The 16,065-nt window shown below is 35.4% G+C and overlaps 1 long non-coding RNA gene across 1 annotated transcript; it reads left to right on the top strand.

The window, feature by feature from the left end:
- The first annotated feature begins 2,194 nt into the window (after positions 1 to 2,194).
- LOC113708775 (uncharacterized) lies at positions 2,195 to 2,950 on the top strand. The gene is made up of 2 exons (XR_003452491.2): positions 2,195 to 2,273; positions 2,827 to 2,950. It is a non-coding gene; the product is annotated as an uncharacterized lncRNA (long non-coding RNA).
- Positions 2,951 to 16,065: the final 13,115 nt, after the last annotated feature.

Below are 16,065 nucleotides of genomic sequence, written 5' to 3' on the forward strand. Positions count from 1 at the left end.
CACCATAACCGCCGGTCTCTACTCTCTCTCACACTCCAAATTTCACAATTTTTCCTCCACCATTTTCTTGCTCCATTTCACACCAAATTCACCACACAAGCTCAAGACAACTTGGACAATCACTTGGACAAAGAAGGAGCTGCACATCCACGGATTTTCTTGGGGCTTTTGGGACACCAAAATATGACCTTTTAGCACACAAGTAAGGTAACCATGATCCACTCTTCAATTCTTGTTCAATGAAGGCCAACTCACACTTAAGAGCTTGATTATGCTTATGGGTAGCTTATTATTGTTGGAAATTGTTAAATGTGGGCTCTATGAACTCCCACTTTGAGTTGATGGCTGTGATGATGTTTGATGATGGTTTTATTGTTGAATTAGTGCTTAAGGAAGTAGATTAAAGGTGCATTATTGCTAGAAACTTCATTGAGCTCTTGAAGCAAAAAGTTCCGATTCTGCCCCTGCCAAGACCGACCTTTTTCATGCGAAATTCTGAGGTTTTAACGGCTTGTATTTGATGTTTATGTGTTGTTGAAGTTGTGTGTAAAGTTTCATTGAAAGATATTGAGGTTTGGTTGACCAAAGGTGATGAATTCCAAAAACCAGCAAAATCTGGAAATTTTTCCCGTATGGCTCAGGCAGCCATTTTGTTTCGATCATAACTCTGCCCTCCGACATCGAAATTGAGTGCCGTTAGCGCCATTAGAAACTAGACTCTTCCAGCTTTCCAACGGTGTAAAATTCACGTCCTGGTTCCACCTGAGTGAACCGTGGCAGTCTTTTAAAGTCACCTGTCCTGCTCCACTGGTTCACTGGAAGCCAGGATATGAGCTGCGTTTTGTTGCCAGATTTCGAGCTAGTTATGAGTAGAATTTTAAAACGATTTCTTCTGAAAAATTGTATCCCTATGAGTGTAGTTTCCAACGCTACCAACGATACTCAAATCTAAGTTGAATTGAATGAGACGTGACCAAAATACGAAAACTGCTCTGCTGTTGAACCAAACTGTCCAAATTTTCCCAGTTTGTGTTCGAGTTTTTTATCTGATTCTTGACAAGAAATTGAGCTTCATGGATTGTGTAAATGTTAAGCTGAATGTCTATGGTCATTTGAGGGAAAATGCACTACTTTCGTAGTTGAAATGATGTTGAGGAATTGAAGGAAAAGGAAGGTATATGCTGTCCAAAAAATTCTGGAAATTTTCCAGATTTTAGTTGAATTTTGGGGGTCAATTTTGACAAATTTTTGAACTACTTGGGCTGTATACATGTTAACCTATATGGGTAGTATTGTTTGGGTGAAAATGTAGCTTTTGGGTAGTTGAAAAATTTTGGATAAATTGAAGGGAAAATGGACTACTTGCTACCGAATGCACCTGAAATTTTTCCAGCTTTGAATGATAATTGTGAACTGTTTTCACGATAACTTGAGCTCAAATGATTTGTGTATTAATTAAGGGGTTTGTATAGCTCAATTTGGGACAAAAATCTAGTAGAGGTTACGTCCAAAAAGTGGACCAAAATCTTATTTTTCAAGAAGATACCAAAACAGAATTTTTGTTTGAAATTAGAAATGGTTTGATGTTTGGATTTCATTGTGGGTAAATGTGGACCAAAGTTGTCCCGAAAATGTTTTCTAGCATTAACCGTTGTTACTAGGTCCACTTTGAGTTGATAACCTTGAATTTTATTAGACCAAATGCCCTATTTTGAGGAATTTGTCAAATCTGGAAATTTTCCTAAAAATTCAAGTTTTTGCCTTCATGAAAATCATTGGACTAAGTTGGTCGTGGAATTTGGCAAACTTAAGGAGTTTCTATTTTATAGAAATTCTAACGACTAGTTTTACTTGGTTTATATGATTGCCTCTTAAAGGAATTTCTCAAGATATGTTTGGGAAAAATTTGAGGGGAAAATTCCTCTAAATGGTTTAAATGTGATTTTTCTCAACTTGTGACACCAAATTGGTGTTAAATGACTTATATGATTCTAGAATTTGGATGTTGGAATATTTGACGAATTTAGCAAGTTTTTGGGTTTTAAAAAAACCTCAAAATTTAATTTCACTCGATTTGTGGATTTCACTTTAAATCCTTTGAGAAAACGATTAATACTAGTTTGGGATTTTTGAGTGAAATTAAATGCTAGTTGACTCGAGTTAAATTCGCCAACTCAAAAGTGGAAATTTATGTGAATTATTTGTATGATTTTAGGAGTTGGTGAAGAGCACAATCTCGATCAAAGTTTGGAATTCTAGACACTTCACTTGAGGTGAGTGTCTCTTGCATGAATCGTGTTTAACTGCTAGTTGAACGACTTGTTAAAAGTACTTGCTAGAGATATCATGAAATGTTATATGCTATGTGATTGCGTGAAATGCCACAAGTACAAGTGTTGCAATGTCGATTGGAGCGTGGTCTCGTCGACTAAATAAACCAAACGGATGCACGTACCACGCTCTATTAGAGTGGGAGGTACCTCTCTGCCGTCTTGGTAAAAGTGCTTGCAATATTCGTGTTGGAGTCGGGCCCGAAAATAAGGGGGAAGACGTTGCTAGGAGATGTGTAGATTAAGGAAAATGTCTACATGGAGTTTAGGTAGTGAAAGTTGACGGAGTGTCAACTACTATAAATTTTCTGATCAAGTGCGTGGACTTTGGCTCCTGAGAGCCCCGTATCCTTTTCTTGTCATGTTATTTCGCTTTCTTAAATTGTTAAGTGCTTACTTGTCTATTTGTACTTGTTAAATTGCCTTATGTGAATTGCATGTTTCGAGGCACCACTGAGCTATTGGCTCATCCCTTCCAAATTGTTTTCCTTGACAGGTTCTGAAATGCATGAAGTCTTGGAGAACTAGAACAGAAATGTTATATTTTGAATGCCCACTTTTGTAATTGTATTTTTGGAAACGTTAGTATCTTTTGGATGATTTTTGTGTTTTTGGGAAAATGTGAATCCTGTGGTGCTTCTGTGCCCTGGATTAGGAACTTTAAATTGTAAATTAAGTTGAATATAAGTATACTAAGCTCGACGTTTTCGTTGGTACTTGGAATTGTGTTTTGGGCTGTATAAGTTGAATTGTATGAATTATTTAAGTACGTGACTTGCTCGAGAAGTAAGGTTTATTTTCGATTTATATTTGGTGAAATTAGTTACTAGAGTGCGTGAGTCCTAGCGAGAGCTAGGCAGGCGACCCGCCAACCCTTTGGTTCGCCTTAGGGAGAAGTGGGGCCGCCACATGCTGTGATTTACGTGACATGGGTATAAGGCCAGAACTTCATCCAGTTGAGAAAGAAAATGGTAGATTTTATTTGCCTCCAGCCTGCTTTACAATGGACAGGAAGGAAAAAGAAATTTTTTGTAAAGTGGTAAAAAAAGTGAAGGTATCGGACGGGTATGCAGCTAATATATCTAGATGTGTGAAAGTGAAGCCGACCAAAATTTATGGACTTAAGAGCCATGATAACCATATTTTGATGCAGCAGTTGTTGCCAATAGCTTTGAGAAAAACATTATCCAAGGCAGTCCGCTCTCCATTGATTAAATTGAGTAGGTACTTTCGAAAGTTGTGCTCTAAAGTCCTTTGTGTTGAAGATTTAGTCCACATGGAGAAGGAGATTGCTATTATACTTTGTCAACTTGAGAGAATCTTTCCACCATCTTTTTTTGTTATCATGGTGCATTTATCTATCCATTTGGCCACCGAGGCAAAAATTGGAGGGCCAGTCCATTGTCGCTGGATGTATCCTATTGAAAGGTATGTGTTCTGAATTAAATTAATAATCTTAATATTTATTACTTTATTTGGGCACCTTGAAGTCTTATGATATCATATTTCTTCTAAGGTACTTGGGCACCTTGAAGTCTTATGTTCAGAACAAAAGTCGACCAGAAGGTTGCATTGCTGAAGGGTATATAGCAGAAGAGTGCTTGACATTTTGTTCATTTTTCTTGGCTGATTATGTGGAGACAAAATTGAATCGATCAAACAGAAATGGAGATGTTGCTAAAAGTTCTTCAACTGGACTAGATTTGTTATCAATGTCAACTCGTCCAGTAGGCAAAGGAATTCCCACTAAATTCAGTGACGAGGTTTTGAGAAAAGCACATCAATATGTCCTATTCAATTGTGACCATGTCAATCCCTATATCAAGTAAGTAAATAGTATTTCAAAAATGTCCTATTCAAAGTTATCTAGAACTCATTGAATATTGTAATTGCAGCCAGCATTATCAATTGATTCAAGAAAGGAATCTCCGAGCTGGAAAACATGTTATTGAACTCATGCATAGTGAGAATTTTGCATCTTGGTTTGCCAATCATGTATGTTATTAAACATTGCTAGTTATTAGCTGTTTTTGTACTACAAATTTGTCTCTAATGTTCTTATATATAATGCAGATTGAGCACAATATAGAATGCAAGGGAGATACATTACTTATGAATTTGAAGCAGCTTGCTAAGGGTCCAAATATTGTTGGGATGCAATACAAAGGACTGCTTGTCAATGGTTTTCGATTTCATGTAAGAGAGTTGGAGAAAAAAAGAAAAACGCAAAATAGTGAAGTCATGGTTAATGCCACAACCTCAAGTTTTGCAAGTGCAAAAGATAATAATCCAATTTTGAGTGATTTGGATTATTATGGAATTTTGACTAACATCATTGAGCTAGACTACAGAGAAGGTCGAAAAGTGTTGTTATTTGAATGTGATTGGGTCTCCAAAGGAAAAAGGTTAAAGCAAGATGAGGATGGGTTCATGTTAGCCAACTTTTTGAATGTAAAGCGGCACAATGAGCCTTATATTCTTGCTATTCAAGCATCACAAGTATTTTATGTGGAAGATCCCCTTGAAAATGGGTGGCATGTTGTTATCACCACAAGACCAAAAGCTGAATACAACATGGATCATGTGGGTGATGTGGACATGTACTTGCAAAGTCCAATTTCAAACATAAAGTTGGAAGATGACAATGGAGATGTTAGCTAAATCTGTGATGATGTTCAAGGAGTCGAATTGATTCCCAACTAGGCCAAATTCATGATATGCTTCCACTGTAGATTCGATGTTTTATTAATTTGTAGCATGTAGACTTATCAAATTATCTATGGCTATGCCTAATGTTGAACAATTTGCATCTTATGTTAGCTAGTAATGTTGTTTAGTTATTTATTTAGTTCTTCTTAATTGCTGAAGTTTCATTTTTACATTGAATGTGCTGAATTTTAGTTGTAGTTTATTAACTTTATTAAATTGACTAAATGTTACATGAATTGAGTTTGTTGTTCAGACATGGCTAGGACTAAAAAACGAAGAAATTCCAGCAGCAACCGACTTATTGATGAACCAATTGATGAGACTATGGAAAATCAGTGTATAAGAGTGGAAGAGCTTCAGAACACAGGTATTAGTAAGAGTATTTGATATTTTTAAGTATATTAATTATTGCATATACACTAATAAATGTTGTTCTTATTTTTTTAGATGATGAGACTGATGGTGATATGGAGGCAAAAAAAACACGAGGGCCAACATATATGACAAGTGTTTGGGGTCAGCCTACATCTCATCGTTATAAAGTTAAATTCAACAAACTTGGCAAACCAGTGGGCAAAAATAAATCAAGATTTACAGAGTTGTTGGATACAATATCAATAAATGGTTCATATGCCCCAATTGATGTCCAAGATTGGCGAAAAATTGACAAGTCTCGGAAGAAAGACATGTTAAAGATTGTCAAGGTAATAAAGCTTAAGTCAGTTTATACATGTATCAATATTTGTTAGTTATTTATGATATGATGGGTGGAATCTAAGCACATGAAATATATTGTAGGAAAAATTTGATGTCCCTCCTAGTGCAAAAATTTGGATTCTTCGTGCTTTGGGCAAGTATTGGAGGAATTGGAAGGCATGGATTAAAGCCACATACTACAAGCCAAATATACAAGTTGAAACTCAAATGCTCAATTTAGATGTGAGAGTGGTAAAAGATCAATATGAAGTCATTGCTGATTATTGGGAGTTAGAAGATACAAAGGTATATGTATATTCCCTTTATGTAATAGTATATCAGATTATTTTGGAGTTATTTCTAAATTATTTGTATGTGATATAGAAAATTAGTGAAAAAAATAAAAAAGCAAGGGCAATGAAGACCATGAATCATAATATCGGGAAGAAATCATTTGCCCAGATTCGAGCAAACATGGTAAACATTTCTGGCTATTCTATTATGCTTCATTTAATATTATTTCAATTTGTTTAAACAAAAATTCTTTTTGATACGGAAGAAAAAATTAGGCCGCAATCCATCACGAGTTGAAATGTTCAATCACTGCTACACTGATAACAAAGGAAACCCATCTAGTAGTGCAGCAGCTAATATTATGGTAAGTAAAATCTTTCATTATACTGTTTACTTGCTTTAAAATATGTTAGAAAGATCTATCCATTACTTTCTAATCTATATTAGGATTGTACAAATGTAATCATTGTTTTACTCTTTACACTTTTGCAGCTTGCAATGAATGAAAAGGTTAGTCAATTGCCTCCTGATACTGAAGATTCTGTTGGAAAAAATGATGTATTTGCACAAGTAGTTGGGCAAGACAAGCATGGGCATGTACGAATGTATGGTTTTGGTATATGTCCAACTGATGTGTGGGGTGATGAACCTAGTCGAAGTGGATCTCAGCGACTAGTGTTGGATCAAAGCATGAAATATTAGAGATGAAGGCAAAATTTGCTCAGCAAAAGAAACAACTTAAAGATCAAGCAAGAGAACTTGCTAACCTGAAAGCTTATTTAGAGCAACAAAATGGTCATAACTTTATGAATCAATCAAGAATCGCTTCAACATCATCTAATCATATGTCAACCTCAAGTCCAGTCTTAGCCCTCTTAAAGTAAGTTTTTTAATACATTTGTTCGGTAATGGCAGTTCTCTTTGCTTGATAATGATCTGATACTTAGATATGTTTTGATATTATAATATGAAAGCATTTTTAGTTTAGTTATAATACTTAGACATGTTACTCTTGAGTAGTTGTGGACTTTCGTAGAAGTATAGTTCATAGTTTAATTTTCTTACTATAATGTACTTACTACACAACATGAACTGGAATTTCGATGTGACTGCTTTGCTTATGGCTAGTTTTCTGATGTTTCGGGTTTTGCATTTTCATGTAGGAAGGAGACTGGATTTCTCTTTTTAGCTTAAATGAGCCAACAAAAGTTGTAGCAGTTGGACGGCTTCAATCCCTTGATCCTTCTACAACAGTTGGGGGCCAACCACTAGGTTCGAATTGGTGTGAAGTGCTAGTTCAAGTTGTGATTGAACGTGATGAGCATTTGATTAGGCCTTATGTGCCTTTACAAACAATTGCTGATTCAATTGGTGCTCCTATAGCTTGGCCAACAAAACTAGTATATTTTTCCTTTTCTAGCTTTCAAATTATGTTAACTATTAATATCTCATATGTTTGTCTCATTCGATAATTATGATAGATTTTAATACATAATATACTTATGCTATAGGTAAAAATTTGCGAAGATTGATGTGCTGAAATTCAAAAGTAGACAAGGTGTTGCAGCATATGGATACTTATCCATTTATATGGAAGTGCTCTAACTGTAAAAGGACAAAGTGTTGCTGCATATATTACAAGAAGTTGGTCGACCAGTGGTTTAGTTGATTTTAATTTATCTGGTGCTATTTAGGTGAAATCGTGGCAAACAATCAGTAGGACATTCTAGCTGTTTCATGAATGTTGCCTCAAATATTATGTTTTTTTTTGCAAGGATGAAAGTTTAATTAGTTGCTTGAAAAACTACTAGAAGCTATGAGTACTTTAATTGTAATCACTGGTTATGAACTTATGGTGATAATTTGAAAGTGGTTTTTCGATCAAATATTGTTGGTTTTGGTCATTGATATCTCAGATGTCCAATATGAATGTATGATTATATTGATACAATAGGAATGTTATATTCACCGTAATACCTGTGGCTGAGCATAAAAAAGAAAAAAAAATCGAGTCTATTGAGGCATTTGTAAGTGTCGCGATAAGGATTTTTCGTAGTAGAGATTTTCTTGTTATACAACAGGTTTTTGAGGCATTTTAAAACACCTTTAAAGGTTAATATAGAGGCATATGCTAGTATCTACATTAAGATATACCGTGACATACTTCCATGCCTCAATAACAACCATTTTTTGACATTTACTACTATCTCAAGAATGGACTGTTAAGGCATTTATAAGCGTCAACTTAAAGTTAAGATGGCATTGTTTTGTACCTCTAAAAAGTTGAATCCCAATTAAGGCATTTTTAAGTGTTGGCATTATATCCTTGTTTTGGCACTTCTAGATGTCTGAATTGTTTTCTATGTCATGACACTTAATTGTGCCTTCAAAAGCTTTTGTGACATAGGTTTTACATGGCACACTAAGCATGTGCCTCAATATATTAAGTGCCTCAACAAAGTGCGATTTGTGACATTTTGATGTGCCTCTATAAGCTGTTTCTCTTGTAGTGAAAACGTGGAGTCCAATGTTGATTTTGGACGTAAATCGGTGGAGATTTTTTCACACCTCCAACGGTTGATACTTCGTTCTGGTAACTTTTTAGATTTTGATTATGTTTTTTGGGTGGTGTGGCATGTGTCCCAAAGAAACAAATATATCTAATTTTTCAACGCCAAATGGCTCTTACAGTTACGAGTTTTTCGTTTTAGGTGGAGTCTTGGAAACTACACGTGGCGAGATAGTCCTGAGAATAGAAAAAAATATGGTGATTTTACTACTTGGTTGCCTCAATGATTAGGGTTAGAGCCTACAGAAGAGGATTCCGAATTGCAAGTGGTGGTGAGAAGAAATTCTGCAATGGGAGATGATGAATTGAGACACCTTCTCGCGATTCAAAAGGATGTTAGACTCGAGACAACTATACATGTTCATTTGCCGATTGAATCAATTTGGTATCAGGACTGTATTGATTTGGGTGTGTTGTTTGGTACCATATTATTTGTTAGTTGAAGGCAAATGGTTGCTAAAAGAAATTTTCGCCAAGGTGGAGATTTGTTAGGAAATTGGATTAATTTCTTTTAGGTAAGATTTTTGTTTTGTGTGAAAGTAACTAGTTTCCTAATTAGTTTTAGTTACTTGATGTAGTAGCAGTAGAATATTTTATTTTGTTTAGAATTAGAAATTATTTCCTATTCTGTCTAAGTTTCGAAATTTGAATTGGTTTCCTAATAATATTTGAATTTTTTGATCAAATAATGTTCCCTTTAAATAGATGAGTTGGCATACTACATAGGAGACACGCAAAGAGACAAAAGGATATCATGTAACCTTATACATGGGGTGTGAGAGAGGATTCTTGGGAAATGAGAGATGGTATACAAGGGTTGGATTTGAGTTCAATTTGTATTCTTGTATAGGATTTTCCTCTCATAATAAAGAAGGGATTTCTCTCCGTGGATGTAAATTCAATGGTGGAGCTGAACCACGTTAAATATTGTGTCATATAACTTTCATGTTCGTGGCTTGTTTCTCATTAAATTATTGTGCACTTGATATCTCAATAGTTGTTTATTTCGCGTTTGGATCCTAACAAGTGGTATCAGCGCCTGGTTGCGAGACTGGGTTGCTCTCAGGCACTTGGATCCCAACAAGCTGAATGGTTGGATCAAGAGTTTGGTTGTTCAAAATTGGATCCTGCTTAACTATTGAGATCAAGTGGATTAATAGTTGTTACTAATTGAACAATTTAATGAATAGTATCATTGTTTCATTGGATTGGCAAAAAGCATTGATAGTGAAAAATAAAAAATCGAAAGTATGAAGATACTTGACTATGAATTTAGGCAGGTGATTCAAGGGTCAAGAAAAAGGTGGAGTTCAATATTGATTTTGGACGAAAATCGGTAGAGCTTTTTTCACACCTCCAACGGTTGATACTTCATCCTGGTGAATTTTTGGATTTTGGTTATGTTTTTTGGGTGATTTTGAATGTGTTCCAAAGAAACAAAGAGATCTAATTTTCAAGTGCCAGATAACTCTGACAGTTACGAGTTTTTTGTTTCAGGTTGAGTCTTGTAAACCACACGTGGCGAGATAGTTCGGAGGATAGGAAGAAATATGGTGATTTTACCACTTGGTTGCCTCAATGATTAAGGTTAGAACTCACAGAAGGGGATCTCGGATTGCAAGTGGTAGTGAGAAGAAATTCTGCAAAGGGAGATGATGAATTGAGACACCTTCTCGGAACTCAACGGGAGGTTAGACTCGGGACAACTATACACGTTCATCTACCGATTAAATCAATTTGTTATCAGGACTGTAATGATTCGAATGGGTAGTTTTGGTACCATATTATTTGGTAGTTTAGAGCAAATGGTGTCTAAAAGAAATTTTCGTCAAGTTGGAGATTTGTTAGAAAATTGGCTTAATTTCTTTTAGATAAGATTCTTGTTTTGTGTGAAAGTAACTAATTTCCTAATTAGTTTTAGTTACCTGAATAGTAGTCAAAGAATATTCTATTTTGTTTAGCATTAGAAGTTATTTCCTATTCTATATAAGTTTAGGAATTAGAATTGGTTTCCGAATGTTATTTGAATTTTTTGATCAAATAATGTTCTCTATAAATAGATGGGTTGGCTACTACATAGGAGACATGCAAGGAGGCAAAAGGGCATCATGTAGCCTTATACATAGAGTGAGAGAGAGGATTTTTGGAAGATGAGAGATGGTATATAAGGGTTGGATTTTGGTTCAAGTTGTATTCTTATATAGGGTTTTTTTTCCTTTCATAATAAAAAAACGAGTTTCTCTCCGTGAATGTAGACTTAATGGCAGAGGCGAACCACGTTAAATATTGTGTGTCGTCTAACTTTCGTGCTTGTGGCTTGTTTCTAATTTAATTATTGTGCACTTGGTATCTGAATAGTTGTTTATTTCGCGTTTGGATTCTAAAAAGTGGTATCAGAGACTGGTTGCGAGACTGGGTTGCTCTCTGGCACTTGGATCCCAACAAGCTGAATGGTTGGATCAAGAGTTTGGTTGTTCAAGATTGGATCCTGGTTAACTATTGAGATCAAGTGGATTGATAGTTGTTACTAATTGAATAATTTAATGAATGGTATCCTTGTTTCATGGGATTGGCAAAAAAGCATTGATAGTGAGGGATGAAAAATCGAAAAGTATGAAGATATTTGACCGTGAATTTAGGCAGGTGATTCAAGGGTAAAAAAAAGGTGGAATCCAATATTGATTTTGGACGAAAATCGGTGGAGATTTTTTAACACCTCCAACGGTTGATACTTCATCCTGGTGAATTTTTAGATTTTAGTTATGTTTTTTAGGTGGTGTGGCATGTGTTCCAAAAAAACAAAGATATCTAATTTCCAAGCGCCAGATGGCTCTGACAGTTACAAGGTTTTCGTTTCAGGTGGAGCCTTGGAAACCGTACGTGGCGAGACAGTCTTGAGGATAGGAAGAAGTATTGTAATTTTACCACTTGGTTGTCTCAATGATTAGGGTTGGAGCTCACAGAAGGGGATCCCGAATTGCAAGTGGTGGTGAGAAGAAATCTTGCAAAGGGAGGTGATGAATTGAGACACCTTCTCGCGACTCAACAGGAGGTTAGACTCGGGACAACTATACATATTCATTTGACGATTGAATCAATTCGGTATCAGGACTGTATTGATTCGGGTGTGTTGTTTGGTAGCATATTATTTGGTAGATGGAGGCAAATGGTTGCTAAAAGAAATTTTCGCCAAGGTGGAGATTTGTTAGGAAATTGGTTAATTTCTTTTAGATAATATTCTTGTTTTGTGTGAAAGTAAATAGTTTCCTAACTAGTTTAAGTTACTTGAATTAGTCACCGAAGAATATTCTATTTTGTTTAGAATTAGAAGTTATTTTTCTAATCTGTATAAGTTTAGGAATTAGAATTAGTTTGCTAATGTTATTTGGGTTTTTTGATCAAATAATGTTCCTTATAAATAGATGAGTTTGCATACTACACAGGAGACACGCAAGGAGGCAAAAGGGCATCATTTAACCTTATACATGGAGTGTGAGAGATGATTCTTGTGAGATGAGAGATGGTATACAAGGGTTGGATTTGGATTTAACTTGTATACTTGTATTGGGTTTTCCTCTCATAATAAAGAACGAGTTTCTCTCCGTGGATGTAGGTTCAATGGTAGAGTCGAACCACGTTAAATAATGTGCGTCATCTAACTTTCATGCTTGTGGTTTATTTTTCTTTAAATTGTTATGCACTTGATATCTCAATAGGTTTTTATTCCGCGTTTGGATCCTAACAAGTGGTATCAGGGTCTGATTGCGAGACTGGGTTGCTCTCAGGCACTTGGATCCCAACAAGTTGAATGGTTGGATCAAGAGTTTGGTTGTTCAAGATTGGATCCTGGTTAACTATTGAAATCAAGTGGATTGATAGTTGTTACTAATTGAACAAATTAATTAAAAATGGTATCCTTGTTTCATTGGATTGGCAAAAAATGTTGATAGTGAAGGATAAAAAATCGAAAAGCATGAAGATATTTGAAAGTGAATTTATGCAGGTGATTCAAGGGTTAAGTAAAAAGTGAAGTCCAATATTGATTTTGGACGTAAATCGGGGAAGATTTTTTCACACCTCCAACGGTTGATAATTCATTCTGGTGGATTTTTAGATTTTGATTATGTTTTTTCGGGTGGTGTGGCATGTGTCCCAAAGAAACAAAGTGATCTAATTTTCATGAGCCAGAAGACTCTGACAGTTACGATTATTTGGTTGTAGGTAGAGTCTTGAAAATCACACGTGGCGAGACAATTCTGAGGATGGGAAGAAATATGGTGATTTTACCACTTGGTTGCCTCAATGATTAGGGTTAGACCTCACAGAAGGGGATCTTGGATTGCAAGTGGTGGTGAGTAGAAATTCTGCAAAGGAAGATGATGAATTGAGACACCTTCTCGAGACTCAACAGGAGGTTAGACTTGGGACAACTGTACATGTTTATTTGCCGATTCAATCAATTTGGTATCAGGACTGTAATAATTCGGATGTGTAGTTTGGTACCATATTATTTGGTTGTTGAAGGCAAATGGTTGCTAAAAGAAATTTTCGCAAGGCGGAGATTAGTTTAAAAATTGGCTTAATTTCTTTTAGATAAGATACTTGTTTTGTATGAAAGTAACTAGTTTACTAATTGGTTATGTTTACTTGAATTAGTAACCAAAGAATATTCTATTATGTTTAAAATTAGAAAGTTATTTTCTATTCTGTATAAATTTAGGAATTAGAATTGATTTTCTATTGTTATTTGAATTTTTTGATCAAATAATGTTCCCTATAAATAGATGGGTTGGCATACTACACAGAAAACACACAAGAAGACACAAGGGCATCATGTAGCCTTATACATGGGGTGTGAGAGAGGGTTTTGGTGAGATGAGAAAAGATATACAAGAATTGGGTTTGGATTCAAGTTATATTCTTGTATAGGGTTTTCCTCTCGTAATAAAGAATGAATTTCTCTCCGTGGATGTAGACTCAATGGTGGAGGCGAACCACGTTAAATATTGTGCGTCATTTAACTTTCGTGCTTGTGGCTTGTTCCTCATTAAATTGTTATGCACTTGATATCTCAATAGTTATTTATTCTGCGTTTGAATCCTAACAAGTGGTATTAGAGTCTGGTTGCGAGACTGGGTTGCTCTCAGGCACTTGGATCCCAACAAGCTGAATGGTTGGATCAAGAGTTTGGTTGTTCAAAATTGGATTCTAGTTAACTATTGAAATCATGTGGATTGATTGTTGTTATTAATTGAACAATTTAATTAATAGTATCCTTGTTTCAATTGATTGGCAAAAAGCATTGATAAAGAAGGTTGGAAAATCGAAAAGCATGAAGATACTTGACAATGAATTTAGACAGGTGATTCAAGGGTCAAGAAATAAGTGAAGTCCAATATTGATTTTGGACATAAATCGGTAGAGATTTTTTTACACCTCCAATGGTTGATATTTCATCCGGTGGATTTTTATATTTTGGTTATTTTTTGGGCGGTGTGGCATGTGTTCCAAAGAAACAGAGATATCTTATTTCCAAGCGCCAGAAGTTCCTGACTGTTACGAGTTTTTCGTTTTAGGTGGAGTCTTGAAAATCGCACGTGGTGAGACAGTCATGAGGATGGGAAGAAGTATGGTAATTTTACCCCTTGGTTGCCTCAGTGATTAGGGTTAGATCTCATAGAAGGGAATCCCGAATTGTAAGTGGTGGTGAGAAGAAATCCTGCAAAGGGAGGTGATGAATTGAGACACCTTCTCGCGTCTCAACAGGAGGTTAGAATCGGGACAATTATACATGTTCATTTGTCGATTGAATCAATTTGGTATCAGGACTGTATTGATTCGGATGTGTTGTTTGGTACCATATTATTTGGTAGTTGAAGACAAATGGTTGCAAAAAGAAATTTTTGCCAATGTGGAAATTTGTTAGGAAATTGGGTTAATTTCGTTTAGGTAAGATTCTTGTTTAGTGTGAAAGTAACTAGTTTCTTAATGAGGTTTAGTTACTTGAAGTAGTAACCAAAGAATATTCTATTTTGTTTAACATTAGAAGTTATTTCCTATTCTGTATAAGTCTAGGAATTAGAATTGATTTCCTAATGTTATTTGGGTTTTTTGATCAAATAATATTCCCTATAAATAGATGGGTTAGCTACTACACAGGAGACATGCAAGGAGACAAAAAGGCATCATTTAGCCTTATACATGGAGTATGAGAGAGGGTTTTTAGGAGATGAGAGACGGTATATAAGGGTTGGATTTTGGTTCAAATTGTATTCTTTTATAGGGTTTTTCTCTCATAATAAAAAACGAGTTTCTTTCTGTGAATGTAGGCTCAATGGTGGAGTCGAACCACGTTAAATATTGTGTGTCGTCTAATTTTTATACTTGTGGCTTGTTTCTAATTTAATTGTTATGCACTTGGTATCTAAATAGTTGTTTATTCCGCGTTTGGGTCCTAACAAGTGGTATCAGAGACTGGTTGCGAGACTGGTTGCTCTTTGGCACTTGGATCCCAACAAGCTGAATGGTTGGATTAAGAGTTTGGTTGTTCAAGATTGGATCCTGGTTAACTATTGAGATCAAGTGGATTGATAGTTGTTACTAATTGAATAATTTAATGAATGGTATCCTTGTTTCATGGGATTGGCAAAAAAGCATTTATAGTGAGGGATGGAAAATCGAAAAGTATGAAGATACTTGACCGTGAATTTAGGCAGGTGATTCAAGGGTAAAAAAAAAGGTGAAATCCAATATTGATTTTGGACGTAAATCGGTGGAGATTTTTTAACACTTCCAACGATTGATACTTCATCCTGGTGAATTTTTAGATTTTGGTTATGTTTTTTAGGTGGTTTGGCATGTGTTCCAAAGAAACAAAGATACCTAATTTCCAAGCTCCAGATGGCTCTGACAGTTACAAGTTTTTCGTTTTAGATGGAGTCTTGGAAATCATACGTAGCGAGACAGTCTTGAGGATGGGAAGAAGTATTGTAATTTTACTACTTGGTTGTCTCAATAATTAGGGTTGGAGCTCACAGAAGGGGATCCCGAATTGCAAGTGGTGGTGAGAAGAAATCTTGCAAAGGGAGGTGATGAATTAAGACACCTTCTCGCGACTCAACAGGAGGTTAGACTCGGGACAACTATACATGTTCATTTGACGATTGAATCAATTTGGTATCAGGACTGTATTGATTCGGGTGCGTTGTTTGGTAGCATATTATTTGGTAGATGGAGGCAAATGGTTGCTAAAAGAAATTTTCGCCAAGGTGAAGATTTGTTAGGAAATTGACTTAAATTTTTTAGATAATATTCTTGTTTTGTGTGAAAGTAAATAGTTTCCTAATTAGTTTAAATTATTTGAATTAGTAACCGAAGAATATTCTATTTTGTTTAGAATTAGAAGTTATTTTCCTATTCTGTATATGTTTAGAAATTAGAATTGGTTTGCTATTGTTATTTGGATTT

This window comes from Coffea arabica, chromosome 1c (genome assembly GCF_036785885.1).
Source record: "Coffea arabica cultivar ET-39 chromosome 1c, Coffea Arabica ET-39 HiFi, whole genome shotgun sequence".
NCBI lineage: Eukaryota > Viridiplantae > Streptophyta > Magnoliopsida > Gentianales > Rubiaceae > Coffea > Coffea arabica.